Here is a 19,021-nt window from a genome sequence, read left to right as displayed (position 1 = left end):
TTTAAATTTAAACTTGTACTTACTTACATCTATTAGATGATTACATGATTCAATTTAAATATGCAATTAAACACTTTGTGAACTGGATGGGATACATTCAGAAAGGAGGGAGGAGGTGCACACGGTTTTCTGACTGTGGAAAGCATGTGCATATTATCTGTATTTTATTTAAGAAGTTGATTTCCTTTTTTAAGTCTTAGTTCTAGCATATTCTGAAAATGTGCTAATGTTGAAGGAGAATTGCCCAAAATATCAAACTGTCTGCTGCATAATTTTGAGCAGTAAGCCTAAATACGAATTCTTCCCTTAATTAATCAATATTACATTATAATGGCAGTATATGCAAAGGTGTGGTCCTTAAAAGCAAGTTAAGTTTCTGTTAATCCAAGGCAGTTAAACAGCAGTAACTCAGCTAATATGGAACATATGAATCCCAGCTGTATCACTAAAATCTCTGCCAATAAACAGAATAGCTGAATTTTCGACCTATTATACCAAACAGCAAGAGACAGGGAAAAATATAAAAATACTTCCTTTGTCACTGATTTCATGTTTGTTTTCTCCATTTTTATTTATTTATTTTTTCAGAACCGTAATTAATTACAGTTGCTACTGGAATCAGCAAGCCTAAAAGAAAGCTTTTTGTCCTAGATCAACCATGTGAAAACAGAACTTGGAATGCTGTATGTTTCTTCCATGGATACAGGAAACATATAGTTTCCTATAAACTAGTAAAGCTGAGGAGGATTAAATGTGGAATATTATGTTTGGGTTTCTTTCTTAACGTGTCCAGTCAATGCCAACCTAAAGAGAGTTTACTCAAAATAACAAAGCTAATCTTTCACTTAAAAAGCAGTAAAATGGTAACATTGTACAGAGTGCCATCTGTTACTATCAGGATTGGAAGTAAGATGCAAAGCTTAAAATGCTGTTAATTCCTGGGAATATGGGTATTCCTGGTTGACAGGGGAAAGGAAAATTTGCCTATTACAAAAGCTATTTTCCCATTACCTTTATGTTGAATGGCCCAACTCAGTTGTATCAACCTTAATTTGACAAGAATTAAGGGCTCAGACATACCCTCAAGTTATGTAATTTAACAAGTTACTGCTTGTCAGCTGCACTGCAGTGGCTATCTGTGTGTGTGCCCTTGATCCACGGAAAAGGCAAGGCAGCATAAAGCAATGTGCCTCACTTTGAAATTCCTCCATTTTGAAAAAAAAAAAAAAATGATATTCATTTAAAAGTAAGAAGGCAATATGCTTACCTAGCCCCAAACAAGCAGAAGGATGTTTTATATATCCTTATATATTATATAGACAATTCAGACACTACATGTACAAGATCTGTATACATAGATTAAATACATGTGTTTTATGTACTACTGAGCATCAACATAAATGGAAAGCAAGTTTCCCCAAAAATATCTTTGAGTCTTTACAAGGCAGCAGATTGCCTCCCTTCTCCTGGTCTTTCAAGTAGGAGGTAAGAAACTCTATTAAATTACTGTTGGAGACTGTTGTAAACAGTGGGGACAGAGTCTCCCAACATCTGTAAAAAGACAGCCTTTTGCGTGCACGGCCTACACCCAAAGTTCATCATGTCAAACCACATTTTTCAAATGTGCTCCAAGTGCTGACTACAATTTTTTTCTTTTTGTTAGTTTTATTTTGCTGGTTTTGTTACTTTTTTAATAAATGTACCAAAAAGCCCTGGGGGAGAAAATGACTATTCAAGTATTTATCCATTGTTTGGAAATCCTGAGAAATATGCTTATAAATTAAAATCTTTGAAATTTGATTTATTCATTTCCAAGACCATTTCTCTTGCACTGTGTATTTTCACAAACTCCAGCTGCTGACAGGCTTTTATGTTTAAAATAGTAGAACAATTGCTCTGTGTATGTGAATTTAAACTATATATTAACTCCACAGCACTGGATATACACTACAATGTCTGTAAGGCATAGTCAACCTCTGCTACACATTTTTCTTTTAGCAATTCAGAGATGTGAAATCTTGGTATTACCATGGTGATCTAAATTGAGCCACTGGGGCACAAAAGTAACATTGTTTCATACACAAAACTTCCAACTTCAAGAATTGTCTAGCATGTGAATATAAAAGTCCATGAGAGTAACAGCTCAGACCACTGCTACCCTCAAATAACAAAAAACCCAAGAGTAAGAAAAAAAAATCAGAGGAAGTGGGAGGAAATCTGTGTCACCACTGAACTACACATTCTACCCCCCAACATAAGTGGTTATTACTAAGAAAAGACAGATCTCTCCTGCATAAACTGGAAACACCCAGCATGATCTGATGGCACCAAGTCTGTGTTGCTGTTAATGACTGTGGTGGTGTCAGCAACTTCCTTTTTGACTTTTGCTTCTAGAAGCCAACTTTACATTGCTGACAGTTGAGGGTGGGCAATACCTATTTTCTTGAAAATGCAACTTCTTTTTTAGGTGTTTTCATATGTTTATGTCCCATAAAACCTATGTCAGAACATATGAGATTGCTTGATACAGCAGAAAATCTATTTTCTTACATCACCTCTAACTTGTAATTTTAAACACATTCTTTGCCAGATATGTTCTGTGAAATAGAACATGCTATTTTAGGCTTTGTATTTTTTCTTGTTCAAATCCAACTCTAGAATTTATCCACCTCACACAGGCTATGAAAGGTGTTTCATCTTTTCAATAGAAAATGAAAGCAGGAAGTATTTTTTGTATTTTTTGTATTTTTGCACTCTGTATTCTGTATGTGCAGTCTTATTTAATCGTTAGGACTATCCAGTTAGAGAATAAAATGTCCCTGTGCAGAATTTGAGTCAATTCAGTCTGTTTATGACAGTTTCTGCTCTATTCAGTCTCTGTTCACACTCTGTTGCTCTCAGTCCCAAAACACTTCCACAAGACATGGCCCATATAAACGGAGGAGTTTGCATTGCTGAAAAGCAAATCATGTTCAGGGGGGCAACTACTGCCATCACCCTTTTGCTAAGGGAGGAGAGGGGAGCCATGAACCCTCAGAATCTACCTGCATATTCACCAGTTAAATGACAATGGCATGCATGTAAACAGAAGAGTCAGCACATCTGAAGGCTGTCTCCTTAGCCCATAGAGAATAACCCGCTTTCATTAATCAAAACTGTAACAGAACACTGTGAATCCCATGCATTCAGGTTACAGATCTGTTCCAAAAGGTTCAAACAAGCTCTTAAAGCTGCTGGCTGATGAGGTTGGATTGGTGGATAGATTGGTTTTCAGTAGGCTGAAATATGAGAGAGTGCAAAGCTCTGTCCTGGGTCCATGGGTAGTCCAGGGCTGGTAGAGCAGCCAAGCCTTCCCCTAGACAGGGAACATACATGCTCTTCCATACACATCTATGTATTTATTTGTCCAAATCCCAGTAAAGCAAGAAATTATATGTAAATCTGTCATAAAAGAGTTTTTGTCCCTCACTGATTCAACAAGAAGTAATTTCTAACACTTTACTTTCTATCCCAAAAACTTCCCTCCTTATCCTCGTTCAGCTGTGGTAACACCCAGGGAGTAAAGCTAAAAATTTCATAATGATTGCAAGACTGTGCCCTAAGTTTGTTGACACAAATTTCCATAAACATCACTATGCAATAAGTATTGCATATGTCTATGCAATACATTTTCAAGAACTATGGCTTTTGTCCTTGCTTAAAAAAGTCTTTGTAAAGGTAACAATACTCAGCTATGCCACTTCACAGAGCAAGCTGCTCTGTCATCACAATAGCAGAGTATACTGTGTTATAATTAATTCATAAAGTTTCTAAAGCTTTAGAAAATAGTGATTACATATTCAAAAACAAATATATCAATAAGTGATACATTAAGAAAAACTACTCTGTTTGGATATCAGATTAGGTGCAGGAATAATTTCCTTATTATGGTCAAAAAGCAGCTTCTTGAATTGGCCAAACTTATCGAGTCCAGACATCTAGATGTTCCAGCAGCTACCAGAAAATTCAATAAAGTTTTAGTAACTTTACGTTGTTGCCTCTTGGCCTAAAATTAAAATCTGAAATAACTGGGAAAGGAAAACAAAATCCTGATAGTTAGAAACAACTTCACTCTTCCAATTCTCTGTAATGTACTAACATTTTTTGCTACCAAATATGAAAAATATAAATGCCAAGGAAATTCTTTGAAGTATTAGAAATCCCATGCAGAAAGAGCCTAGTTATTTTTAGATATGAATAATAAAAATCAGTTCTCAAAGAGATCTGGAAATACATAAGTATGTGCATGTGTGTTCAACACTGGACTATTTATTACATTAAAATTTTAAAAGCTTATTTCCAAATTGAGAGAATATATAAGAAATAAAAAAAAAGAAGACCCACAACTTTCAGATTGCAGATAATTCAGGGTAACCTAAAAGTCAATACATATAAAATATAGATGCCATTGTATTTTGGTATCCATTTTGAAAAGTGACAAAGGGACAAGGCTTAAGTTAACCTGTAAAATCTGTAATTTTAAAATACAAATCTATCTGGGAAGCTAAAGGCCTGTATTAGGTCACATACTTCCTATACCATGTGAAGAAAAGGTTAAATACAGAATAGAATCTGAAATATCTGTCACATGAGTAACACAGTTCCTTATGTCACCATGCTCAGCCTATAGATACAGAAACCTGGAGAAGGATAATGTACTTTGCTCCTCCCATAAATTACTCAGAGGCAGAGAGGAGTCTCCACTTCTCTTAAAACTCTATGGAGAACAAAAATCTATGATCTTATTTTGAAATTAAATTAAGAGACAAATCACATGCATGGCTTATAATGCCTTTCAGATGCAGCTCTTGAAAGAGAAGGTAATGATGGCATTTCTGCCTTCTGAGAAAGCTTAAGAGCTCTTTGCCAAGACATATCAAATGAAGACTCTTCTACCACCTTCATGGAGATTGTTTTAGCCACTAGGCTAGAAGCTGAGCTGGGTAAAAGCTTATTTCTCCTCCCCAGTAGAATTTGTCCAGTTGTGAAGCTTTGGCAGAAGGAGTAAGGGCCCCTCTTTGCACAGCCAACAGTCACGTGATATGCAGACCGGAGCAAAATTAAATAAACTAGACTTAGGTTTGCTCAGCAATTACATTTTTCCTGCTTACAATTATGTTTAAATACCACTAAGTTACCTTAAATTCTCCATACAAGGCACATGTTGGGGAGAGGAATAAGGGAAAACTAGGAAAACAAAAAGTATGCTTATGCACTAGGGAAAACAAAAAGTATGTTTATGTAATTGAGACAGTTTCATAATACACTCCACTGAGCTGAATTACAATTCTGAATTAAGGTTAAGAGTTGCATAACCAATGCTACTAGTATTTTTAAAGTTTTTAACTTTGCAATCCCAAGATCTTTTAAAACCACTTTTTTGGGAGGAGTAAGTTATACTCCATGTATTTTGTACACAAAATACATGGGATTAAATATAAATTTTCAAAATTTTCTAATATAGAGGATAACACCTTTAGAAGTTGGGCATGCATCTTCAGCTTGTTCTATTAGTGCAGAAATCATAAATGCTGTAATTTACTGCAAAGAGATTACCTAAATGCATCAGTGTGCATGCACATGCAAACTGCAATACAAATGAAAAAGCTGTAGCTTTGACGTCAGAAATAACAATAGCTTATGAAAAGCAGCTATTAATTCACCACTTAGAGCTGTGGGGATCAGAAAGTCAAGTTATACAGAACAAAAGGCTGCTATATACCAGATCCTTGCTTTATTACATTACTTAATCTGAAACATCACACCTCCCCTCTTTAACAGAAGTCAGTAGGAATTAGCCATACAATACAGAAGACATTCTGAAAGGTTATCTTTGAAAAATCAAGCTTTAAAAATGAGATTCATCTGACCAAAGCAAAGATCTGCTTTGGAGGGAATCACCTGGACTTTCTCTACAGTGGATGGGGAGGGCTGGGGGGGGTGTGTGGGTATGAGAAATTAGGGTGTAATTAGTCTGATTTGTTTTAAACACCACACTTGAACTCTCCATATAGAGAGAACTTCAGACCACCAGCTCATAGATGTAGCCATTACACATATTCACAGTCAAGAAGGTGGCATCCTACCCTGGTTTTGTCAAGAAACAATGAAGGGTTGTGAGGGCCTTTGACTTCCTCTGTTTCAGTTTGCTAAAAGATGTTAAACATTTTATGCCACTTCTATTGAAAGGATAAAAGTCAGTCACAACAGCAAAATCTGTAACAACTTCTTTATAGTGGCAGAACCCCAGAAAAGTCCAGCAATATTTAATACCTCACATTCTGCATGGAATATAAAATGGCGGGTAGCAAATAAAGTGAGACTTACAGAATTCCAGGTTTTGCCTATCCTGTGCTTTACAAACAAAGGCCCAGTGGGAAATAATATGCAACAATGTAAATAAAACCTGTATTAGAATAACTATATATGAGGGAATCTCATGGTTGTAGGCCTCAGTTCTGGCATATTCTAACTTTAGCAAGTTCTCTTAGAATATGGGCTTTGGTTTGTAAGAGACATTTTATCAAAAAGTAAGAAAAACATTTTTCTAAATTCTTATTTGTGTTTTTACTTATATAGCAGGAGTAAAAAAAAAATCTACACTATGAAAAGTAATTTTCCTCCTTAAAATTAATTAAAAAGAAAAAAGAGCAAGATCAGGTTTTAGGGAGTCAGACACAATCATTCAATGTTGAATTGCAGTTTTCATCTCACCAGATATTGGCATCTAGGTGAAATTCATTACTATAGAAATCTGAAGGTCTGAACACAAAGCCAGAGCTAGATACCTTAGGCTCTCTTTCTAAAACAAAGCCAGAAACAGAATCTCCTGAGAAGTAATTATTCTGAAAAGGCTTGAAAGACTGCTTAGTGTTAGTCACTGAAGCTTACCTTACCTTATCTGGCTTGCCTGAACTCTTGTGGTACCTAATTCTCACCCCTGATTGGGAGTTTGGGCAGGCAACTTCAGTGCTAAGCATTAACTTTTAGATGCCCAAATTAGGGTGCACTAATTCCATCTTAAATTTCCACATGCAGACAGGGTAACTATAAATCCCATTCAGTAATATGCACATAGAATCATACCATTGGACTGAAATGAAACTTCACCAAAACTGGTGGACACCACCCTTTAGTTAAAAAGCTCTAACAAAGAGCTCATGTTTTTAGGAAACAGTCACAGACTATACCTCAAAGGCACATGTCACTGCCCAAAATAACATGTGAGATTATTCTATGATCTTTGTAAAAGAGGAGTTTGGCAGTACACTGCTTTAGCACAAATGAACCAATAAGAGTGAGAATGTGTGAGGTCTATCACCCAAAAAATTAAAGGTGAGCAAAGTAGAGGACAATAATCTGAAGGATACAAGTGATCTGTAAGAACATTAGACCCTTCTATAACGCTGCTCCCCGCTCATGAGCTGTTGGTTTATAATGAATCATTACTGCCAAGGTGCTCAGCACACAACTCCTGTTATAAGGCTATTGTATTTTATCCTACTTCCAATACATTCCAGTCCTCCAGGTAATTCCAGTCCTCTGGTGTGATATTTCAGTACACTTTTGCTGGACAATGATTTTCTTAATAGGGTTGGCAGTATGGAAAATTTGAGCCTAGATGGATTCTGTATTTTCTTAAGAACAAGAAATTTAAGTGGAACATAGCCAAAGAATTTTGTAGCTGAGCAACTTAGAGTCATTGAATCCTTAGAAGTTGGGACAGATCTTTAAGATCATTGAGTCAAATAGTACCTACCAGCACCAAGTAGAATAAAACCCCAACACACTACTGTGCACTTGTTTGGCAACATTTTATATTCACGTGGCCAGTCACAGCTTGGATTCTGTACCCAAAGTCAGAGCAGTCAGCATGGATTTATACCAGAGGTACCAAAACTCAGTGCTTCTGAAGTGGTGTAATGCAACCATTCCTTGTATGATTAAGAGAGATACATTTCAACCAGTATTTTCAGTCTGAATGCAGCTTAAAAGCATGTTATTAAATTAATATATTTGAAACAGTCCAATGCTTCTGTAATTAGAAAATGTCTAAAAAATACTGAAAAGCTGTAACCAGCACTTATTCTTTTCAGATTGCCCCTAAAAACAATAAAGCAAAAGTTTACTGAAAAAAACCCCAAAAAATGTTCTTCAGCTTTACGGCAAAGCATGCAATCCTGGAATAATTCTGAATAACCTAATGGTCGAGTTAAATAAGAGCCTTGCAAATCCACTCCATACAGAAAATAGATAATTGCTTATAGCTACTGCAAGCCTGGGCTGAAGGGCTACCCACACTAGTAAGTGCACATAAGGCAAAAACCATAGGAAATAGTACTTATTCACTACAGGTCACAGATTAGCCCCTTCTCTGTAACTCAGGAATTTCAAGCTCACTTTAATCTAGTGTAATTGAGCAAACCAGCTCTTACATTAAAAAGTAATGATTAAGTTAAATTTCTTGCAGACTTTCTGTACCTAAAACAAACATGCAGTATGCCTCTGGCAAAGAAGGATACTAATTATAGGATTGGCTCATAAGATGAAAGGTTGCACAAGTTACTACTAGAAACTGAAGTATGGTAAGCTGCTTTGAAAAAACACATTGAAATTCTCATAGTCTGCAGTTGAGAATTTAATGTTCTAACTGTACTTAACAGTGTCAAGAAACAAAACTAAATATGCTTGCAAACTGCTTGTTCACATTTTAGATGAACAAGCTAGAAGTGAACACAGTGATTACTTCATTCTGTAATAAGTATTTTTAAAATGTAATATAGAAGTGAGCTCTACAGTGAGTTTTTATTACATGAAAACATGCAAAATTCAGTATTTTTGGTCATTCTTAGCTTTCTTTTGTTATATAAAACATGGTCTTACAATGGGTATTCGAGGATTCATTGCTTGACTTCATTCTTAATGCAACAATTAATTCCCTAATTTAATAGGAATCACAAAAGAAACACATCTCCAAGGCTTCAGACATCTCTGGGAAAGGATATGCAAGTTCAAAAGTAGTTTTGCATTTCCAGCTGCAGCTTTCACTGGGATTAACAGACAGAGTTGCCAGCTGTGAGTTAAAACAAAGATAGAAAACATGCCCTATGTGTTGTCATGAACTGATCAGATACAACCTTCTGAAGGCCAGATGGGCACTGCTTATGTGAACTCCTATTATCAGCTGCACGAGCTTGGGATGTGAATTCATGAAATAAATGAAATTTGATTCAATTTATTTTAAAAATCACATGTTGACATTTTTACTTTAATTTTAAGATATATACTTTCCATCATATTCTAGCACGAAACAAGGAATGTATTTTCCAAGAACAGTGTTCTCTCCAAAATACATTAATACATGCTTTAGTAGATAAAAATAGATTACATATAATTAGTGCAATTCTCATGCTGAAACTTGACAGCCAAGGCCACTCTGAGCATTTCAGCTTGGTCAAACTTCACATCAACTTCATCTATTTAAAGGTATACTGGATTGTGACCATATACATTTTATATATTACACTTCCAGAGATTATGGAAAAGTAGTGTTAAAAAAAGACATTTCTATTCCTAATTTATTCTATGATTTCCATGTGTATTATGGAGCCATTTATATTTGCTCACTCTGAAATAATTTAATATTTATATTGCTAACACCTTACTAAGTAGAGACTACTAATACTAATCTAGATTTTATATTAGATAGATGGCTTTCTTAAAGTTTCAAACTTTAGTATTCAAATTTTTCTGCTCTTTCCCCCAGTCATAATAAATGAATGGTTTCAAGAGGTTCAGAAATTATAATTTGTTTTCCATTATTTTCTTTTGTGTACATTTTCTGCCATCAACAGATGTGGTAGAGGTTTATGCCACAACTGTCTCATCTCAATAAGTGCACTAATGTGGCTTCCGTCTTCACTATTCATTCATTTGTTTTTGTAAAATCTGAAAATTCTTTGTCTGAGATCTGTTACTCTGTCAGCACAGACAAATTAGTCATCATGGTCAAAAGGATTAAAAGGAATAAATGACAACAATATAGATACACTGTGTTCACCTAGGAAAGCAAACTGAAAAAAGCCCCAATTCTGTTCTTAACATGTATCTTAAAAAGTTTACAATAACACTTAAATTTACAATTCTGAAATTATTTTTAGCAGACAAAAATAACAACTGTCACACCTATGAGCCACTGGCAATATTCACCATGCTTAAATACATAATACATAATAATGGAAGGCAAATTCCTTCTTTTCAGAAATCTAGCCTTCCACAGCAAGGGAGGAAAAGGCAGTTTTCCCCAAAGAACACAAAACTGGCAGGAAGGAAAATTCTTGTATGGACCCAGAGATTAGAATGATGCAGGCATTAAAGAAATGATCCATGTCCTCAGTAATAACCACCAAGTGCTCTGATAGGTGTTCAGTCAACAAAGCCAACCCAGTTCACTCAGAACTTAGAGTGATGCAGAATGACAGGAGATGTTTGGCTGTGCAGAATGACAGGAGATGTTTGGCTGTGAGCAACAAAGCCTTTTGAAACTGCAGCAGTGTCTGTGAGAGACAACTAGCACAAGTGTGGGACACAAGCTCATCCAATTCTGGAAGAGAAAACCTTATGGCTGCATCCCACTTGTGCTACATCACAAGCCTGCACAAAGTAACAGCAGGAAAGGACTAGGAAAGAACAAGGCTTCTCCACTTTGGTAATTTTCCTCTGTTGCACAAACTACCACATTACTTCATATACAAACACTCTTCAATATAGAAATTTTTATTTATATTTTGATCCAGAAGAACGTGTCACAATCCATCTCACACAGCTCTAATTACGGAAACCTGCGTGAAATCAATCTAACAAACCATGTTCTGTGTAAAGAAAAACCACATATTATAATTACCACATGTAGTTAAAGGAAAGGTTCAACCATTTGCTGGGAAATTAACATGCAGAAAAGGAGGATTCAAAGCAAGTTCTCTAAAGCCTCCAGAAATACTACCATGACATATGCATTAAAATCCAAATTTTGTTTGGCTTTGTATTTCTACTCCAAACTCTGAACCATATCCTGGTCTTGCATACTCCACAGAAATATTTATTTTTATATCAAGGATATTGTATCTTTTTACACAGAAAATATTTGCATTTCAGAAGGGTAAATGCAATTATAATGAGGGAAAGACAAGAAGACAATACATTTCTGAATTAAAAGGGGCTAAACCCACACCAGTTAACATAGCAGAATGTTGTCTAGTGATTCTTTTGTGTAGATTCAATCCCTGATGTAGAGGATTACTCATTATAGTGCATGAAGCAATGCATTAAACCTTTGCAAAGCCTTTACAGGGTCATATTCAGCTTTTTAAGTTTCCATTGGATATTATCAACAGACCTCCTTTATGACTTGCTGGTCAGTCTCAATGCATCTAATAATACAAAAGTAGTAACAACCAAAACAGAGGACTGCCCATTATTTGAGATTAAAGAGGAGAATAATTGAAAGAGAAAGTCTGACCCAATCACCTGTACTTTATACACATAAAGCAGGAAGTACGGAATGGAGCTGAGTTGATTAGTCAGATAATAATTTAAATGGAGATTCACTATTTTATAGCCTGAATTGTACTTCAAAAACACACCTCAAATTCTTAACTTTTTGAACAATTTCTAGTCCAAAAAAGAACAGTCTTACTGGTACACTTTCATCAGGATATCCAAACAGGAAACAGAGTAGATATTTTTTCCCCCTCATTTTGAAAAGCCGTGAGTAGTAAATTAGATTCTATTATTTAACCATGACTGGGTTGCAGTCAGAACGTGAAAATTATAAACACTGTAATTATCTCAACAAGCAATTTTAGAGCCTATTGAACTGTATTGAACTGTATTGCAAATTGTTATTTTGAGAAGGCATGAAACCAGGATCTCAAACAGGCCCAGGCCCTGCAGCGCCAAGCAGGCATCATCTGGGCTGCATCCTCAGTGCTGGGAACACACCTGGGACAGGAACACACTGGTGATGTAAGAACCAAAGAGTAACAGCACAGCCAGCACACTGCCAGTGCTCATGGTAAGGGAAGAATTCTGCACTCAAAGAAGGCACGCAGAAAAGAACACCCAGACATTATCCCAGCCTGCTCTGCTGAGTTTGCCATCAGAAGGCACCACAGAACAGATTGTTCAGAGATGAGCAACAGAGCAATTAGCTCGTAGATCCTGATGGCTTCAGTGGCAGCGCATGTCACTGGTCAGTGCTGCAAAAGCCTTTGGATGACCACAGAAGGGTACAGAGAAATTTGGAAGTGCCTCATTAAATTCCAATTCCACTACCTCTTGGATCAGCTGTGATAGAGAAAGGGGTCTGTATTGTCCAGTTATACACCTGTTTAGAGCATCCTGCTCACTCCATGCATATTTACTTCCTTGCAGGGCAGTCAGGGCAAAGCAGGTAAATCAAAGCTTTTGGCCTAAACTAAAGCTGCAATGTGTCCAAGCCTCCTGGACCCAGAATTTGTGGAATACTCCGGGAGACCAAATGAATTGTTGTAGGTCCCTTGGGCTTTTAAATGTTTGCAGAGTTAGGAAGCTCTCAAGCAGGGCAGTTGGTGATGGAATTTTGGAGTCAGAATCCTGGGTCTATTTGAATATTTACACCTTACATACCTCTTAGATGCTTGACAGGGCTAATGTTACCTATACTGAGATACCCCTAAAGCATTTGCTACTAGCCTAGTTCTTTAAGTTTGTAGCTTGAACTGGGATACTTGAAACAAACTTAATGAAATGAAATGAAATTTCACTGTGCAAAGAAATCTAAGTTAGACTTTAGGTAGTAGGCATAAAATAAGGACCCTGCTTATTGTCATTGTAAGAGCTTTAAAGAAGATAAAAAGATAAAGACATTTCAAACACTCATTACTTGAGGTTACTGCAGACTTTCATAAGAGAGCAGACATGCTACACTGAATACTTCTGTTCCACAGAAGTTACTAGTAAGTGAATCAATTCATTGGAAGTACCTTCACACCTACACTTTTGCAGAATTAAGCTGTAATAGACGTGATTAGAAATCTTTCTGTATAAACAAATTTTCCACTGTAAAAAAATTAACTGAATGGTAGAAAACATTTAAGGATAGTGCAAAAAAGTGGGCAGAAGTTCAACACTTTAAACTGACTGGATGCCCTGAGAGCTTCAGCTTCCAAATCTTGATTCCTCGGTAAATCCTTGGTAAAGTGTCTGGCTTACTTAACAGAAATTCTGTTAGGTTTAGGAGTTGCACCTCCTTGCAATGTCATTTCAATTCATAAGCTAAATTTTCTTCAATGGAAAACTTGTGGTGTTTTTTGGTTTGTTTAGGCTTGGTTTTATTTTTTAATTTCCTTTTCTTTTTAAGAGGCATATACTGGATAGCAGATAGAAACGAGGAAAATACTGCTGACCATTTCTGTCTACTAACCATAATACGTATGTAGTGTTAACAAGCTACATAATGAAGTGTTTCCATACATATAGGCACAGAAATGAGAGGTACATGCAAGGAAAGTTCATGAAAGTAAGCTGCGAGTTTTAGAACATGATTAAACTGCAATGTATTTGAATTTCCTCTCCATTAAGTAACTCTTCAGAACTATTTAAACTAATTTTAGTGGTAATACCTCTGTTATTAAAATAAATAAAAATCTCCCCTCTCTTTTTTTACAACTTTTTTTAGAAGAGGAGGCCAACATATAAAGTAAATTCAGAACGGCAAGAAAAGGAGCTGTTTCACTCTAAGTCATACATGAACCCTAAAGGGTCAAAACCAACTCAATACCAAGGACAATGAATTAAAAACATTTAGGTTTCCTAAGTTAACTCTCTTTATGATAGTGAAAGAAATGAAATTGTAATAAAACTTTTTAAGACATGAATAGCAATTCTCATCTCTCTTAAACACCTCATGGAGTTTGTTTCAGACTTCCTGAAGATAAATTACTCTATCATCAGGTCACACATGGAAAATATCAGACTGACTTACTACATTTTTACAAAAGTCTACATTTCAGTTTTGAAATAATGGGAAGGCAATGTCTCTGCAATAAAAAAGTAATGATATTTAAAACCTAATGATGCTATTATCTGTACTTAAATTAGCTGTCACTGCTCATGAATGTTGTGAAAGGTTTATGCAATACTCCAGCTGCTTTCTATCACAGTGTTCAAAATGGCAAAGATGACTATGAGAGATGCTGTTAGGTAATCTAAAATCAGAACAAATACTGAAATAAAAAGGGGATATATGTTGGAACAGAACCAAAAAATTAGGAATAATTTCACTTGCTATGTACTTTCAGATGCCATTTGCCTCATGCACATAAGCAGCCTTCCTTGAAAGGCTGCTTGGCATTAGTAATACAAAGTTTACTGTACAAAGCAACCAAACAAAATGACAGAAAAACTCAATTGATGGAAAAACATTATCTGGAGCCTGACAGCTTTGAAATCACAAATTTCTGTAAACAGAAAGTGACACAAATAAATTAACAATCCACTATATAAACAGTGGAACTAATGTGGAATTGAACGTCATCCAAAAGTTACTCTCAAGTTGAAAAGCTGTATTTATGTTTAATGAAATAATATAGAAAGTTTCAGCAAAGCTGAGACAATGGGATTTTTTCTGTTTTACCACTAGTGAAATTATTTTACAGAATACACATGTAGCCAGCAAGCTTCCAGCTCCCTCCTTACAAAACAAGGTAAGTTCTAACCCTGCAGACTGCAATTTCTAGCTTTTCAGCTTTGTTCTGATGTTTAGTCCTTGCATACCCCCAATACCCATTACACTCACAGGAAAGTTTACAAAGTCACAGATCCTAATCTTGGTAATGTAAATAAGTAGATCTATGTGAAATCTGACTTTTCCTACACCATCCTACACTTTTCCTACCCATCCTACACCTTTAACACTAGGAAGAAGGAAAAAACAGCAAATTTTGTCCCCTAAATAGTACTTTTCATTAGTGAAACAACATACCTTGTGGATTTGAAGAGTGACACAGCTCCAGAACACTTATATTTAGTTCCCAGATAAAACAATACTGTAAACCTACAGAAAGTAACTAATAAAAATTCTACACAAGAAAACTGTAAAGGAAACTTTGTGATCAGCCTTAGTTAAGGCAGTCAAAATGTCATAGGAGTTCCTTAAAGGAACAAAATTTAAAGCAGGTAAGATATGGATGCCTCAAGAAAATGTGATGTTTTCACATTTAATGATCTTCTTTATGTATTTTGGCTCAACAAGCCATAGTCTCTACTTTTATTCCACAGCTTAGTAAAAAACTGTTTCTTTTCTAGTTTGAGACATACTTTATAATTGAAATCAATCTGGTTCATGGCAAAGCAGCAATTTTAGACCTGACTGCCAGTTTATTTCAAATGCATATGATGTTACAATCAAACTGGAGATATGTCCACTGCTGTGACTTACCCAACAAAACATTTCTGCTTCATTGAAGCAAAGAATGTGTTTATTTCCTGGAACATGTAGAGGCTAGTTTCCCAAGCTCCACATGGAATGGTATCCCTCCCCCATCCTGTCCCCCCCAGATTCCCATGCTCCTTGATCTATGCCATGAAGACAAGCAGAAAACCTGTGGAATTTTTGGCTGGAAAATCTGTTCAATTTTTCATGATGTAAAAAATTTGTATTTTTATAAACGTAACAGTGTGGTTGCTAGAGGGAAAAAAAGCACAAGTCTGTTCTTTTGGTGGCCGATTGGCTGTAAAATACTCTCTTGCGCCTAGGTGTTAATTTTCTCATTTCCTTGACTCTCTCAATTTATTCCAAATTAACTGTTGGTACAGCTAAATTCTACCAAATTCTGAATTTGCACATAAAAGGGGAACATCACTGATTTTAGATTGATACAGAAAAGAACATTAATGTGGAAGTTCTAGGAACTATTTTTGTAATACATCTCAAAAAGGTTCCATGCCACAGGCTCTTCTGCTTAGTAGAAAGCCAGTCCAGAAACTAAAGGATTCTTGTAACTCTGGGGCTTCTCTGCATTTTGAGTTGAACAATACAAAAGGAACCACTTGTAAGAATATCTGACATATAACTCTTGATTCAATTTTAATCTGCCATCTTCTTATGACTGAAAGAAGGTAATTATGATTTCTAATGGTGGTTTTTTTTTTTTTTTTTTGCTTTGCTTATTTGCTAAGACAGACTACCTGAAAACATAATGGTTGTTCCAAGAAAGCAATGGTATCTTCACAAAATCTGCTAATTACCTGAACCATTCCCACATCTCTCCTTAACTTGTGCCACCACAAGTGTTTTGAGGTCAATGAGCTCATTAGATTTAAAAATAACCTTTAGAAGGGAATTATTTTAATTCTGCTCTATCACAGATAGATTCACAGTCCAGCTTACTGAGCAGTTTCAGCAACAGTTTAAGCATAACTGTGGGGAAAGCACAACAGTGGCCTGAGCAGGAGAGTGAACTCTGCAAATCTAAATTGGTACTGAGAAAAAAGTGTCATTGAACCCTATCAAACTTACTGTTTCAACACTTTTGGACAGTCTATATTAGCTTCTTTTTCAGAATTTACATCCATGATAAATTCTAATTCCACTCTAATTCCCAGTTCAAAGAATTCATATTCTGTCATTCAGATGAGAAAAAAAAAAGTCTTCGGTGACAAAAATGTCTTCAGTTTACAAAGCGAGCATAAATCACAATTTAAAAAACAATTTTAAAAACATGCATTTGGTCAGCATCTAAACATTTCTAATGTTTAGATGCTGACCAAATACATAAGATTGGTCTGTATAGTTTATTTACCTGAAGTAAATTAAAATATAACTACATAATTGCGTATTTAATTGTCTGACATTTTAAAAACACACATAAGTCATTGTGTCCCCCTTTAAAGTTTGCATAAAGGTGATAGCAATTCTCCTGGCCTCTAATACTCTCTTTACTTGTTCACTATAGAATCCTTTCAACTTTGCCTCCAGCAATTCACAAACTCATTTTTTCATGAGTAAATATTTAAACCAGATCTGTTTTAAAATGTCTACAGAAAAGAGATAAAAGCAAGTATTTAGATTTATAGCTAGCTGGGTAATAATCAACTGCTACTAGAAAGAATTTGATCCATGTCTCAGCTTTAACATGAGCCTGTAGTCCAGGTAGGGGGCTGTGAGCCTTTGTGCCCTTCTGGTAATGTTCTTAAGCAAACAAAAGATTGCCACACACCTTGGAGGACAATTAATTCATTGAAACAGGACATTTAAACTTTTCCTTTTCATCTGTAACATAAGAGCTAGCTGCACTAATATTTGACTTTCAGTTTCACAGTGGAAAGAGAGAAGGATAAGAAAAGCAGAGAATTAGAACTTAGTTCTCTGATCACTGAGAGCTTATCCCACACACTTAATAGTCTGTCTCCACTTAGCTTCAAGTAATGCAGTCTTAACTATCAAAATACATCCATTATTGGAATAGACCACTAACACTGTCAGCATTACATGTAAAATGTTCCATACATTATTTATGTACACTTACAGAATCATGGTTTGTACTCAGACCTAAATTTCCCCTATTTGATGGTAAAACTCAAAAGTACTTCAGTTCATTTAGCAACTGTTGTAGGAAAAACTTCCTAGGCTGCTTGAGGAAGGCATATACACTTTCCAAAACTGAGGCAGCTGCTGTTAGTACCTGAAGAATCAACACACAAATTCTGAACAAAAGCCTCCTGAAAACCACAGCAACATATGGCAACTGTACTTCATGTAGGATTTCTGTTATTTAGGATTTTAATGGGTGGTTACTACACAAATAACAAACATTTTAATTATTTCAAACCTTTTATTATTGCTTCTGTAAAAGCTAGAAATACTTGCCAATTCTCACAACTTTGCTGTTACCACTTCTGTCATTTAGCCAAAGGTGCTGTGCCAGCCATGAGAGTAGGGAATGAAAATGTCTCTAATCTGGATTTACCACTTCAGCTTGTGCCAAAGAAAATGCTCTTTTCCATGGGGTTGCCTGTTGTCCATTTAAAATGAGTAATAGCTTCCTAATGGTTCAATTTAGGATCCAAGCTCAGGCTCAATTACAAAAGCCAAATCACTATAAACTAAACAATCTGAGTTATTTCAGAAGACTTGGCAACTATTCTTTCACCACCTTTTCAAAATAATAACTTGTGACTTTGAAAAATATGAAATACACAAGTCGCTAACTACAGTCAAAGCCGAATGATAAGGGAGATAATTTCCTCTTCCCTGTCTTTGATTGTGCTAGAGAACAGAATTCATGTTTGAAGAGCACACTTTCTTAGAAGGGAAAAAACAAGAGAAGAGAAAAAAACCCCATAAAATGAATTTATGAATTAGAGATCCTCCATTAGAATAACATTGTTCCACTTTACATTTCACTATTTTTTTTCAGATAAAAAAGATTTAAAAGAGATGAAGGGGATAATACTGAATTTTCCCAGTTGAAGGAATTAAAATACATACACAGATGAAATGGCCTGGCTATACTCTGTCTAGAATAACTTCTGCAACTCGTTGAATTTGAGTGATTTACATCAGTAAGTCGAGATCAGCATTTCATTCTTGGCATCAAACCCGACAGTGTTTGATATGAAGAACATTCTTTCTAAACACACTAAGATACTGTCTAGACTACAAAAATAGTTGAACATTTTTGAATTTACTCTCTAGGCTTATGTTATACATGGGCATGAGTTACTGCTGCAAACATTAGAACTTATTTGACTTATTCTCTGATTTACAGGCTTTGAGAGTTGCAGTCCTTAAAAGTTTTCATAGATGTGGAAAATGTTTGAAAATCTGGTTTTACAAGTTTATTACCCAAAAGGCACTAAAACTAGGATGGAAAAAACAGAAGAAAGTTTGGTTTATTTGAAAAAAGACTATTAAAGCAATATATGAAATGTTGAAGAAGAT

The 19,021-nt window shown here is 35.6% G+C and overlaps 1 protein-coding gene across 3 annotated transcripts in view; it reads right to left on the bottom strand.

Annotated features, from left to right (window-relative positions):
- TNFRSF19 (TNF receptor superfamily member 19) overlaps nt 1-19,021 on the bottom strand; it is a 57,666-nt gene that overhangs the window by 12,593 nt on the left and 26,052 nt on the right. The window lies entirely within an intron of this gene.

The sequence above is a fragment of the Melospiza melodia genome, chromosome 2 (genome assembly GCF_035770615.1).
Source record: "Melospiza melodia melodia isolate bMelMel2 chromosome 2, bMelMel2.pri, whole genome shotgun sequence".
NCBI lineage: Eukaryota > Metazoa > Chordata > Aves > Passeriformes > Passerellidae > Melospiza > Melospiza melodia.
The sequence above is the reverse complement of the archived record's forward strand: the minus strand, read 5'-3'. Positions and strand labels throughout refer to the sequence as shown.